Source organism: Stegostoma tigrinum, chromosome 2 (genome assembly GCF_030684315.1).
Source record: "Stegostoma tigrinum isolate sSteTig4 chromosome 2, sSteTig4.hap1, whole genome shotgun sequence".
Classification (NCBI taxonomy): domain Eukaryota; kingdom Metazoa; phylum Chordata; class Chondrichthyes; order Orectolobiformes; family Stegostomatidae; genus Stegostoma; species Stegostoma tigrinum.
The window spans coordinates 55,339,706-55,352,084 of record NC_081355.1 but is presented as its reverse complement, the minus strand read 5'-3'; positions in this window follow the sequence as shown (position 1 = coordinate 55,352,084).

Sequence of the window (12,379 nt, the reverse complement as noted above, 5' to 3'; positions counted from 1 at the left end):
CTCAAGGTTGGAATTATCCAAATGCATGTCTGTATGTGGTGGCTCCATGTTGGATAATGACATGATGTGGGTTACCGTGGGCACAGGGCAAAAAGTAATGGTTATCTAGCGAGGATGTTTACAAAGGATGGAGCTATGTAGAGGCCAACTGTGTAGCCTGGTGGTTATACAGTGACTGGGGTGAAGAAATGAGTTCATATGTGCAAGAGTGTGTCAACCATGCCAGCTTTGAGCCATAAGCAGTGTGGCTTTATGGCTGTTATAGCATTATACTAGCGATGAGGTGCAATGCCACATTGCCAATGCCTATCTGGGTGCACAGCTGCATTTTAGGGATGGCACTAGCACAAGGAATACCTGTTAGTTGGCAGATATCTGCTGAATGGAATCAGCTAGGCCTCACAACAAGAAACACTTCAAAAAAGCTCAATCAACTTGCACTTAGCCAAAACACATGGAAGTTAGTTTCCATTCTTCAAATTTAGGCAACCATCCTCTGCTATGAATGTGAATCCAGATCCAGGCCGGTTAGTGAGACAGGAAAGAAACATACCTTCCTTTGTGGAAAGAACTTAATGACATTGTAGTCTTACAGCTCCTTTCAACCCCTAGTATTACAGGTGTTCTGTGTATTTATGTGCTCAAATAATTCATAGTCACCATTTGTTACTTCTTAACTTTAAATAGAAACATTAAAGAACTTCACAATGTGATTAACCAGACATTATCACTGGTATCACCTGATATTTTAGCTCACTTTTTTCCACAGAGCTACGCACTACCATTGTTGCAGCCACATTTCTACAAGACTGAGAGCTGTACCCTTTCAGATACAAACGGATAGAACAAATAAACCAATTTACTAAACATCTGATTTAATTATTGAGCTATGCAATAACGGAGAAATAAGTATTACCTGCTATGTGAGTTTATAAAAATGTTGCAGGCTATGTTCTTGATCTTCAAGTTAAAAACAGATCACAAACCCTTGGTCGCAACTATTAAGATCTAAAGAGTTAGCAAAACTGCCTCCATGAGGTCAACAATTCAGACTGAGTCTAAAAAGATTTGATGCAATAGAGACAGAGTGCAATCTAGAAAACCAACAGAATACTGCAGATAACAAGGTGTAGAGTTGGATGAACACAGGAGGCCAAGCAGCATCAGGGGAGCAGGAAAGCTGACGTTTCGTGTCTGGACCCTTCTTCAGAAATGGGGGAGGGGAAGGGGATTCTGAAACAAATAAAGAGAAGTGGGGGAGGTGCATGGAAGATTTATAAAGGAGCAGATAGGTGGAGAGGAGATGGCCAGGTCAAGGAGGTGGGGATGTAGCCAGTAAAGGTGATGTGTAGGTGAGGAGTTAGGGTGGGGGTTGGTCAGTTCAGAGAAGACAGACAGGTCAAGGAGGCGGGGATGAGGCTGGTACGTAAGAGGTGGGGGTGGGTGTTGAGGTGGGACGAGTGGATAGGTGGGAGAAAGGACCTTCAAGTTTGGGATGCAGGGATGAGCTGGGCTGGTTTTGGGATGCGGTTGGAGGCGGGGAGATTTTGAAGCTTGTGAAGTCCACATTGATACCACTGGGCTGCAGGGTTCCCAAGTGAAGTATAACGTGCCGTTCCTGCAACCTTCGGGTGGCATCGTTGTGGCACTGGAGGAGGCCCAGGATGGAGATGTTGTCCAAGGAGTGGGAGGGGGAGTTAAAGTGTTTTGCAACTGGTATGTGCAGTTGTTTGTCGGGAACCGAGTGTAGGAGTTCCACAAGAGATCGTTTTGTGGAACACCTACTGACCAACCCCCACTCTAACTCCCCACCTACACGCACCTTTACTGGCTCCATCCCCACCTCCCTGACCTGTCCATCTCCTCCTATCTGCTCCTTTATCCATCTTCCGTCTGCCTCCCCCTCTTCCTGTATTTATTTCAGAATCCCCTTCCCCTCCCCCATTTCTGATGAAGGGTCCAGACACGAAATGTCAGCTTTCCTGCTCCTCTGATGCTGCTGGCCTGCTGTGTTCATCCAGCTCTACACCTTGTTATCTCAGATTCTCCAATATTGGCAGTTCCTACTATGTTAGAATACTGCAGATGCTTTGTCCTCTATCCCTAGGTCAGAACTTGAATTGAATTAGCTTTATTGTCACATGTACTCAAAATGAGACAGCCAAAAGTTTACAAGTCGCCACTTAGAGTGCCATCTGAGTTACAGGTTACCTAGGTAAATATTCTTTAGTACAAGTTCTTAGGGAAAATAATTAGAAAAATAAAGGAAGAAAAAGTTCAGCATTGCAGACCTCAGAAATAAAATAGAAAATAGAGAAATAAGAAGAATCTACAAATACAGAAAAATATGAGTCTGCCCACTTTCGTGGCAGAATATTATTAAATCAAGGGAGACTGCGGAATGATGTGGAACAGAGGGATTTGGATGTTCTTGCATATATGTCATAAAATGAAGGTCATAAGATATCACCTCCTCATATTACATAATTGAACCCCTGATCAATATTTCAATCCTACTTCCTCTTTTTCATCACTCCACCCTGTCTCATCTGAAGATTCAACACCCCAGAACACTGAGCTACTGTCCTGTCCCTCTCTAAGCATGTCTTAATAATAGTGATATTAAATCATGTTCCCATGTATTTACCAACAGCAATGCCATTCAGCTTTGCAACGCTGACTTCCACTTTAACCTGACAATACATATCTTGCCAACCAGACTGCTTGATCTTTCCTTTTCTCTGTGCATCCCCATGCTACTGTACACCTCAATTCTGTGTCTTCTTATTGAAATCTTCAATCTCAATAAAAATTATATTGATATCAACTAGCAATAACTCAGCAACATAATTAAATCACAGATGCAAAGTAATCTGAAGAATGTGCTCAGGTGAAACAATATTACATCAAAAGATGCCCAATCAAAAATCCACACAACCCCATCCGCAGACAGAATCAGGACTACGAACAGAGAGGACACCACAGTTTAGTTGACTACTTACGCATTGATGATGGTGAATTGATCATTCTGGAACTCCTGAGACTCAATGCACTGCACCAATTGCACCAACAACATCTGGATATCACAAAATGTTGAGCCACAGCAAGATATTCTGTTTTGTGGCTATATATCTCAAAATCATTGGAAGAGATGATTTCAAACAGAATTGTGTTATTCATTTTCAAGAGACAAGAGAACTATTGATGTCACCTTATTTCTATCAAGACCACAGCAACATGTTGGGAAGGATTATGTTCTTGGTAGTAGTAAATTGGTAACCCAGATGACTAGAAATCAACTAACTGCAGGATCACACATCCAAAGCATTGGTGAAGGAGATCTAAGGTTCTTGAGTAGATTCTTGAGTGAATTGAGAAGATTTCGGCAACACTTGGAAACCCAGATAATGTAATCCCAGTGAATATATGAAAGAGTCAATAGCAGTCTGTAGATTTGTGCAGACTAACAGCTCATCAAAATCTCCTTGGGCAAACCGTGAAGCTGGAATAGGAGTGTGTGCAGTAAAAGAATTGCTGAGAAAAAGAACTCTAACATGTACTTCTGAGCATTTAGCTGTATGTGAACAACTGTGGCAGTTTAACTTGCCTGCCTCAACATGTTCTCCACACTTTTGGATGAGATCTGGAATTCAGTTCCTCCTTTACATGTGCCAGATTTTGCTGAGCAGAAGGAGCATTGAAAGATGATTCCAGCTCAGCAATCTGGGTCCCTCAATGAGAACAGCTTTGCTAGACTGTTTGACCATCTCTAGTCCATTTGACTGCATTAATGTCTTGTCCAATGGTGTAACACATTTGTTACTATGTCGGAGGAAGTACAAAGCAGTTCTGACATATCTCTGACACCTCTCTCTCTTTCCTGGACCTCTCTGTCTCCATATCTGGCATCCACCTGGAAACTGACATCCATTTTAAGCCTACCAACTCCCACAACTACCTAGAATACTCCTCCTCTCACCCACCTTCCTGTGAAAAGGCCATCCCCTATTCCCAATTCCTTCGCCTCTGCTGCATCTGCTTCTGAAATGAGGCATTCCAGTCCCAAACACCCCAGATGTCCTCTTTTTTCAAGAACTGCAACTTCCCCTCCACAGTGATTGAAAATGCCCTCGATCAAGTATCCTGTATTTCCCACAACTCATCCCTCACACCCCCTATCCACAACAATAACCAAAACAGAATCCCCCTCATCCTCACGTACCACCTCACCAACCTCCAAATCCAATGCATCATCCTTCGACATTTCTGCCATCTGCAATCTGACCCCACTACCAAAGACATTTTTCCCTCCCCACTCTTATGTGCTTTCCAGAGGGACCACTCTCTCCAAGACTGCCTTGTCCGCTCCACATTCCCCTCCAGCTGCACCACCCCCAGTACTTTTCCCTGCAACCAAAGCTAGTGCTACACCTGCCCCTATATCTCCCCTCTCACCCAATCCCAGGCCCTAAGAAGACTTATCACATCAAACAGATGTTGACCTGCACATCTGTTAATGTGAAATACTGTATGTGCTCTTCCCGTTGTGGCCTCCTGTATGTTGGGGAAACCAAGCTGAGGCTTGGGGACTGCTTTGTGCAATACCTATACTCAGTTCACAACAAACAACCTCCCAGTCGCGAATCATTTCAACGCCCCTCCACCACCCCAGCTCCTCGGATGACATGTCCATCCTGGGCCTCCTGCATTGCCACAATGATGCATCGCAAAAGATGCAGGAACAGCATCTCATATGTCGCTTGGGAATCCTGCAGCCCAAGGGTATCAATGTGGACTTCACAAGCTTCAAAATTTTCCCTCTCCCGACCACATCCCAAAACCAGCCCGGCTAGTCCCCATCTCCCTAACCATTCCTCCCACCACAAGCCCCATCCCCATCTCCTACCCACTAACCTCATCCCGCCTCCTTAACCTGTCTGTCCTCCCTGGACAGACCTATTCCCTCCCTAACTCCCCATCTACATTCACCTTCACTGAGTCTAATCCTGACTCTTTGACCTGTCTGTCTCCTCTCACCCTATCTTCTCCTTTATCCATCTTCTATCCACCTCCCCTGTCTTCGTATTTATTTCAGAATCCCCTTCCCCTCCCCCATTTCTGAAGAAGGGTCCCGACCCGAAACGTCAAACTTTCCTGCTCCTCTGATGCTGCATGGCCTGCTGTGTTCATCCAGCTTCACACTGTATTATCTCAGATTCTCCAGCATCAGCAGTTCCTACTATCTGTCATCTACATTGTTGTTCTGTTGTATTTTTGGTTTGAGTGGACACAGTGTTTGCTCACAGATTGTGGCATTTATCATAGTCCCAAATCTGACTGGAATGTTACTCTACTTCCTTCCTTACCTTTTCCAAGTCATTGTCTTGCACACTTGGCATGGGCATTTATGGAAGAGTAGGAAGTTGAGTTACCAGCCATCTTTTCCATGAAGAGTTCTCATGGAGCTAAAGCATTTTGGAGTGGTACTGAATCTCTTCCAAAGAAGTTGAGAACATGTCAAGGTAGACTACTTAAAGCAGTACAACAGTTGGGAATTGAGGTTAGAAACCTGAGGTGAGCTGGAATATAATGGGTGAAATCAGAGACTTTGAGGTAGATATACTATAAGCAGTTAAGTCTGACTGTGTGATATGATTATGAGACAGTACACATCATCACAGGAAATAATAAAATGTCTCATGATCTTGCTTTCTCTTGCAGATTCATGGTACGTTACAGATAAGAGGTTTCTGAAATAAAGTTAAAGTTTCCTTACCTCAGCAGATTGTACAAATATTCTTCAGCAGCATAATAATATCAAAAATACTTTAATACCCACAATTAGTCAATTTTCAACACTTAAATTATTAAAATTAAGCTGGAAGCAAGAAAGGAAATGCATTGTAAGAATCAGTGTAAACAGATTGTACTCCAAGCAGAAATGCTTCATACAGATACATACTTGAGAATATGTAAAGTTTACCATAAAAACTTAGTGGTGATTGCAAAGAAGCCATGGATCTGTACAATGGTGTACAATTACTTGAGAGAACCACAGGCTACAACAGAATGTACAACAACTGCACAGAATCAAAGTGCCTGAGCCCAGTTGGAGTTTTTCTTCAGAATACACTGATTATTGTTGCTGAAATCATAGGCTAAACAGCACAGGAGTCTCACTTGGCTGGATGATATTGGAGCCAGTGTAAGTCAGTGAGTGTTGGGATGGTGAGTGAATGAATTTGATGAAAGCGGAAAAATGGTGAGCAGAGCTTTGGGTGAGCTTAAATTTATGCAGAGGTGAAAGTGAGAGGCTGCCATGAGAATGGTGAGTTGGGAAGTAACAAAAACCACATCAGGCATAAAATTCTTGTCCACATGTCTAAATCTCCCCATGATCTGCCATTCCTTATATTGTATGACGTATGTTGTGTTATTTATATATATTTTAATGTTATTTACTTTTGGGCTTGGATTTTGAATTTTGAACAAATGACACATTTTTCGTGTTTCTGGAGGGTTGTAATGTTAAACGTGTAAGTATTTATGAAGGTATGGTGATTTCTTCTAAAACAGTTTGAGAAAGAGAGAGCATCCAAGAACCACCCCTTAATTTTTTTAACATTGGGCGAGTTTACAAGTAAACAAAGTACACACTGTGGTACGTTTGGCTTTCTAAAGAAGATTCTGGACTTTTTGTTTAAGGATACTTGGAAATATCTATTGTTTGGAGAGAAATCTTTCAGTTTCTTTTTGGGATAGTTCTGCAGGGTTCGTGGCTGAGGATGGATGTATAAAGCAGTTTGTCCCAAGGAAAGAAGATGATAGTTTGGATTTGTTAAGAAAAATCTCAGAAAAAGGAGTTTAATAATAGTTCCCAGCCAGAATCCTTTGGGCAAAACTCTGATGGGATTGTTTAGAGCTGGGAAAGTTTAGGTTTAGGTGCATGTTTTTTCAGGCTGGATGCTGAAACACAGTCCACTTTAGCCTGTGGAGGTGATACAGAAGCTTTCTGGTGTGAGTACTGTAAAGAGGTAGTTTTGGATTTGTAAAGCAGTCTTTTGTGATTAATGGGATTATATTTTTACAATGTATTTTGACGCCTTTACATGTGTGTTATGTGGAAACATTTAGTTTATTCTATTTTACCTTTATTTCCTTTGTTTAATAAACTTTGGGCTATTGTTTAAACTGAATGTATAGAATTGTGTGTTTGTGTTTCAGTGAAAAACCATGCTTTTAAAACCAAACACAACAAAATAGGATCGACCAAGCCAGATTTTAGTCTGGGCTCTGACTTCTCCAGGAAGGACATCAGCTGAAAATCATACATTTGTAACATCCATCAGACCCACAACTCCTTGGGAACTCAATTCACCTCCAATGTTCTTCAATCCTCCATTGTCAGCGATGCCTTCAACTATCTAGTCCCTCATGCAAAATTTTTCAAAGATTCTCAATAAAACCTAGTTCTGAGACCAAACCTTTGGTCACCAGTTTTCTTGCCTCAGCGTTAATCTTTGTCTGACAATGCTCCCACAAAGCACTCTGAGAACTGTTACTGTGTTAAAAATATAACCAAATGTGTTGTTATTGCTTAGATCATTCTTCTTCAACTTCAAATCTATCATCATTTTTATGACAATTCTCATTTTTTCTGCTTGAAGCAGGATTCTGGAGGTTTGTGCTTTGTTGCCTTCTTGATAGAATTAGTTCCAAGTTCTCACACTGGGAAACAATTTCAAGTTCATGTGGAAACACTTTAAGGTTGCGGTCTCTCCCCCAAGTTTTCACACAGGCTGCAATTGCCCCAAGCAAGTCCTAACATAGAACTCACAAATCAAGGCTGCTTTCCAGATCTTAACTGAGGTTGGTGACACTGTATGATGCGCAGGCATTGTTCTGAAGCTGCAAAATTATTTGCTGTGTGAAAACCCAACAACTAATCAAATCCATAATCAAAAACTGATTCAATGATTGAATCAGCTATTGGGTGACAGAATAATACAGCGTGGAACCATACCCTTCAGTCCAAACAGTCCACGCCAATCATGTTCTGAAACTAAACTAGTCCCACCTGCCTGTGCTTGGCCCTTATCCTTCCACACCTTCCCTATTCAACAAAATATACAAATATCTTTTACATGTTGTAGCTATACATGCATCCATCTCTTTCTCTGGCAGTTCATTCCACACAAGAACCACTCTCTGTGTAAAACAATTGCCCTTCAAGTCTTTTTAAAATCTCTTTCCTCTCACCTTAAAATACTCCCCCTAGTTTTGAAATCTGCCATCGTAAGGAAAAGGGACACATCAATTAACTTATCTATGCCCCTTGTGATTTTATAAACCTCAAAAAGGTTTAACCTCAACCTCCTACGTTCCAGTGAAAAAATCCCAACCTCTCCAGTCTATTTCTATGCATCAAACCTTCCATTCCTGACAACATTCTGGTAAATCTTTTCTGAACTTTCTCTAGTTTAATAATATCCTTCCTATATCAAGGTGACCAGAACTGCACACAGTTTTCCAGGAGAGGCCTCACCAGTGTCCTGTACAACCTCAACATGACAGTCCAACGCCTATACTCAGAAGTCTAAGCAATGAAGACAAGCATGCTAAATTCCTTCTTAAACACCCTGTTTACCTGTGAAGCAAATTTCAAAGAATTACGTACCTAAACTTTTAGGTCTCTCTGTGCTATAACACTACCCAGGGTTCTACCATTAATTGTATATGTCCTGTCCTTGTTTGTATTACCAAAGTGTAAATTTGATATTTATCCAAATTAAACTCCATCTGTTACTCCTCAGACCATTGACCCAAGTGATCAAGATCTCGTATCTCTCCCATTCCAATAAAGAGCAGTGCTGACCACAGAGATAACCCTCTTCACTGTTCGCTATACCACCAACTTTGGTGTCATCCACAAACTTACTAACCATTCCTAAATTTAAAAAAAAACACACACATAAATAAATAAATACATATGAGAACCCTTCAACAGAGTCATGGTTTTTCATTTATGCTGTTTACCTTTGGAAACCAATGCCAAATTATGAACCTTTGGACAGTAAGAAATCATGCACTTAAGATGTTCTATTGGAATCTACTTCAGAAAATATAGCCTTCAGTATAACATTATCAAAGCTGTTGTTTCAGCTGTCACTGAAATTAACAAAAACATTGAATGTCTTGCCCCATTATTATGACTTGAAATTTACTAACTAACAAATCTTGCTCAATTAGGTGCAATTTCCTGTTTAATTGTCATTATTAATTATTATTTATTTATTATTTATATTTTGTTTTAATTGTTAACATTAATATAACCTCTCCTGAGATCCCCAACATCACAGATCCCAGTCTTCAGCTAAGTTGGTATATGCCATGTCATATCTAGAAAGATCTGAAGGTATTGGATTGTATGAAGGCAATTGGTTCTGATAACTTTCGGGAAATAGCAGGAAAGACATGGACCGGTACTAAGTTTGTTATGCCAAAGAGATTAAGATATCGTAGAATAAACCGAACATTTAAACATAAGTCCAAAGATATAACCATCTGGGAAAATACAATTCCAGAACACTCCTTTACAGCACTCACTCCAGAAAGAATTCACTTTTTGATCATATTGGTAAGGTTTGACCTAACTGTGGTTTCAATTCTCCATCTGATAGCCTCATTCTGGCATCTTCAAGCAATTTATCTTTCTCAACGTCCAACAACTCCTTCAAAGTTGTAACCAAACAACTCTAATTAAGTTAAAACAAAAACTGCCCACACTGAAGTAATCTATTTCCTAACAATTCTAGACTATCTTCATTTCACAGGAGCAACTATTTTATTCATAGCCTTCAGTAAACACCCCTGCAGACCTGCCAAACTGAAACCAAAAGATTTTTTCCAATTTGTAGGTGTTTTCCCTCATCAAATAAGGAAAAAAAACCCTTATATTTTAAACAGAAAGTCTAAAGTACCCCACCGTTTACTTTGTTTGCTCTTAAACTTTTCCAATGAAGAAAAAAAAACTAACACACACCAGGAATTTCTCTCCCATATTGTTTTTAAAAGAAACACCCATGGTTACGGAAAGCCTGACAAGTTAGTCAGACACAGAATAAAGCTCACATTCCACAAACTCCAAACTAAACTCTAAACCAGTACTTTGTATCTAAGATGGCGCTGTGTGGTGACTTTGTACACTTTTCACTGTACTCCTGTACTTTTGTACTTGAGTACATGCAACAATAAAACCTAATTCTAACTCTAAAATAGATGATTTTAAAATATATATGAATCACACAGCTTATATCACAGTATGTAAGTGTGGATAGAGAATTGGCTAACAAATAGATGACAGTGAACTGGGATTAGAGCGGAGCATTCTCAAGATGGCAACCTATAATTGGTGGCATTCCACAGGGATAAATGCTACAGTCACTATGAATCAGATGAGGCAAGTGAATGTATTATCACCAAGTTTTGTGGATGGCGTGAAAATAGGTGGCAAGGAAAGTGGTGAGAATGTCACAAAAGGTCTCCAAGATGGATATAAACAAGTTAAATAAGTATGCAAAATTTGGTAGCTGGAACATAATGTAGGAGACATGAGGTTATGAACTTTGGCTAGAAGAATAGTCACTATTATTTAAATGTGGAAAGGCTGCAGAAAGCTACAATACAGGGGTAATTGATAGGTCCTTGTAAATGAATCACAAGAGGTGAGCATCTAAATTCAGCAGTTAATAGGGAAGATGAGTAGAATGTTAACTTTTATTTCAAAGGGAATGGAGTAGAAAGATAGGTAACTCTTGCTAAAATTATCCAAGGTACTAGTCAGACCACTTCAATGGCGCTGGATGTCACAACAATGTGCAATAATCACATGGTCAAAATGAGTAACCAGCAGTGAGTATTTCATGGGTTCAATGAAAAGAATTATTTATTCACACACTCACCCTGAAATCCAGCACGCAATCACCGCTCGTGCACTTGAGGAAAAGTACAATAATATAGGATAGTGAATGTTACCAGTTTTAAACAAGGGATCAGTCCTTAAATCATATGATTTATCTCACCTTGGAGAAGAAGCAGGTGATATGATCCTGATGAGAAAGGAGTTCTTTACCTTACTTGAAGTATAGTTAAGTAAATTTGATGAGCAAAATTGTGTATCACATATTGCAGGATTTCTTTGAAGAAATATGTAAAATTATGAGAGGCACGGATAGAGTGGATAGTTGAAGTCTCTTTACGAGGGTGAAAATGTCAAAAACTGGGGTTATAATTTTAAGATGAAAGGAGAAATTTACAGGGAGATGTGCAAGGCGAGTTTTTTATACAGAGGTTGGTAGGTGCCTGGAACATACTGCCAGAGGAGATGGTAGAAGCAGGTACAGTGGCAAAGTTTAACAAGCATTTAGACACATAAACAAACAAAGAATAGAGGGATACAGACCTTGTGCAGGCAGTTGGGATTAGTTCAAAATAGTACCATGGTTGGCACAGACATGGTGAGTCAAAGGGCCTGTTCCTGTGATGACTGTTCTATTTGAAGCGCTTTTCGTAAATTACATTATTAGCTGCTCGAAGTATTATTACTAAGGGGTCATTTCTTTTGTGTTCATGGGCTTGAGAAGAAGCAGGTTTGGAGACCTTAAAATGTTCGTCTTCAGTTGTAAGGCATAGACTTTGGTTCCATTGCCTATTGCTGGTACGTGTTATTTGTAGCCTGGGAGGTTTCTTCTGAGTGCTTGAAGTAAGATTAGCTATTTGAAGATAATTGCAATCTTATTTCTACTGCCCACCCACAAAGACTTGAGGCTTGAAGGCATTGCTACACAGTAGATGGTAGCTCTGTGAATTGACTTGCATTTTGCTTTGTACATTTTGAGTATGAAGACAGTGAGATTTACCTTTCCCATTCCACTAATGGGCAGTGCAAACCATAGAGCATGGCAGCCTGTGCCTGAGCACTAAAGATCCTGTCAGCAAGATAGCAACAGCAGAGAAACACCTTTCAGATTCCTGCTCCTCCGCTGCTTTCTTCATCCATTTCTCTTTTTTCCTTCTTTGCTTTCTACATTTCTTTTCTCTTCAATTTTCTCTTACCTTTTGCCCTTGGAAAGTTCGACTGCAGTGTAACTGGTGGCCTTGGCAATGGCAGCCAGTGTGGGCCCAGCGTGGCAAATTAGTAGATGGGGACAGGGTAGGACTCAAGGCAATGATAGCGGCACTGGTTTTCAAGATGGCAGTATTGGCAGGGTGGCTTCTGCAGTCGGCAGATAAGGCAGTACCTGCGATCAATGTTGGAATTGGGGCATTTGGCTTCAGATGCAGGGATGGGGTAGGCCCGAATTGGTACTCCTGCTGGATA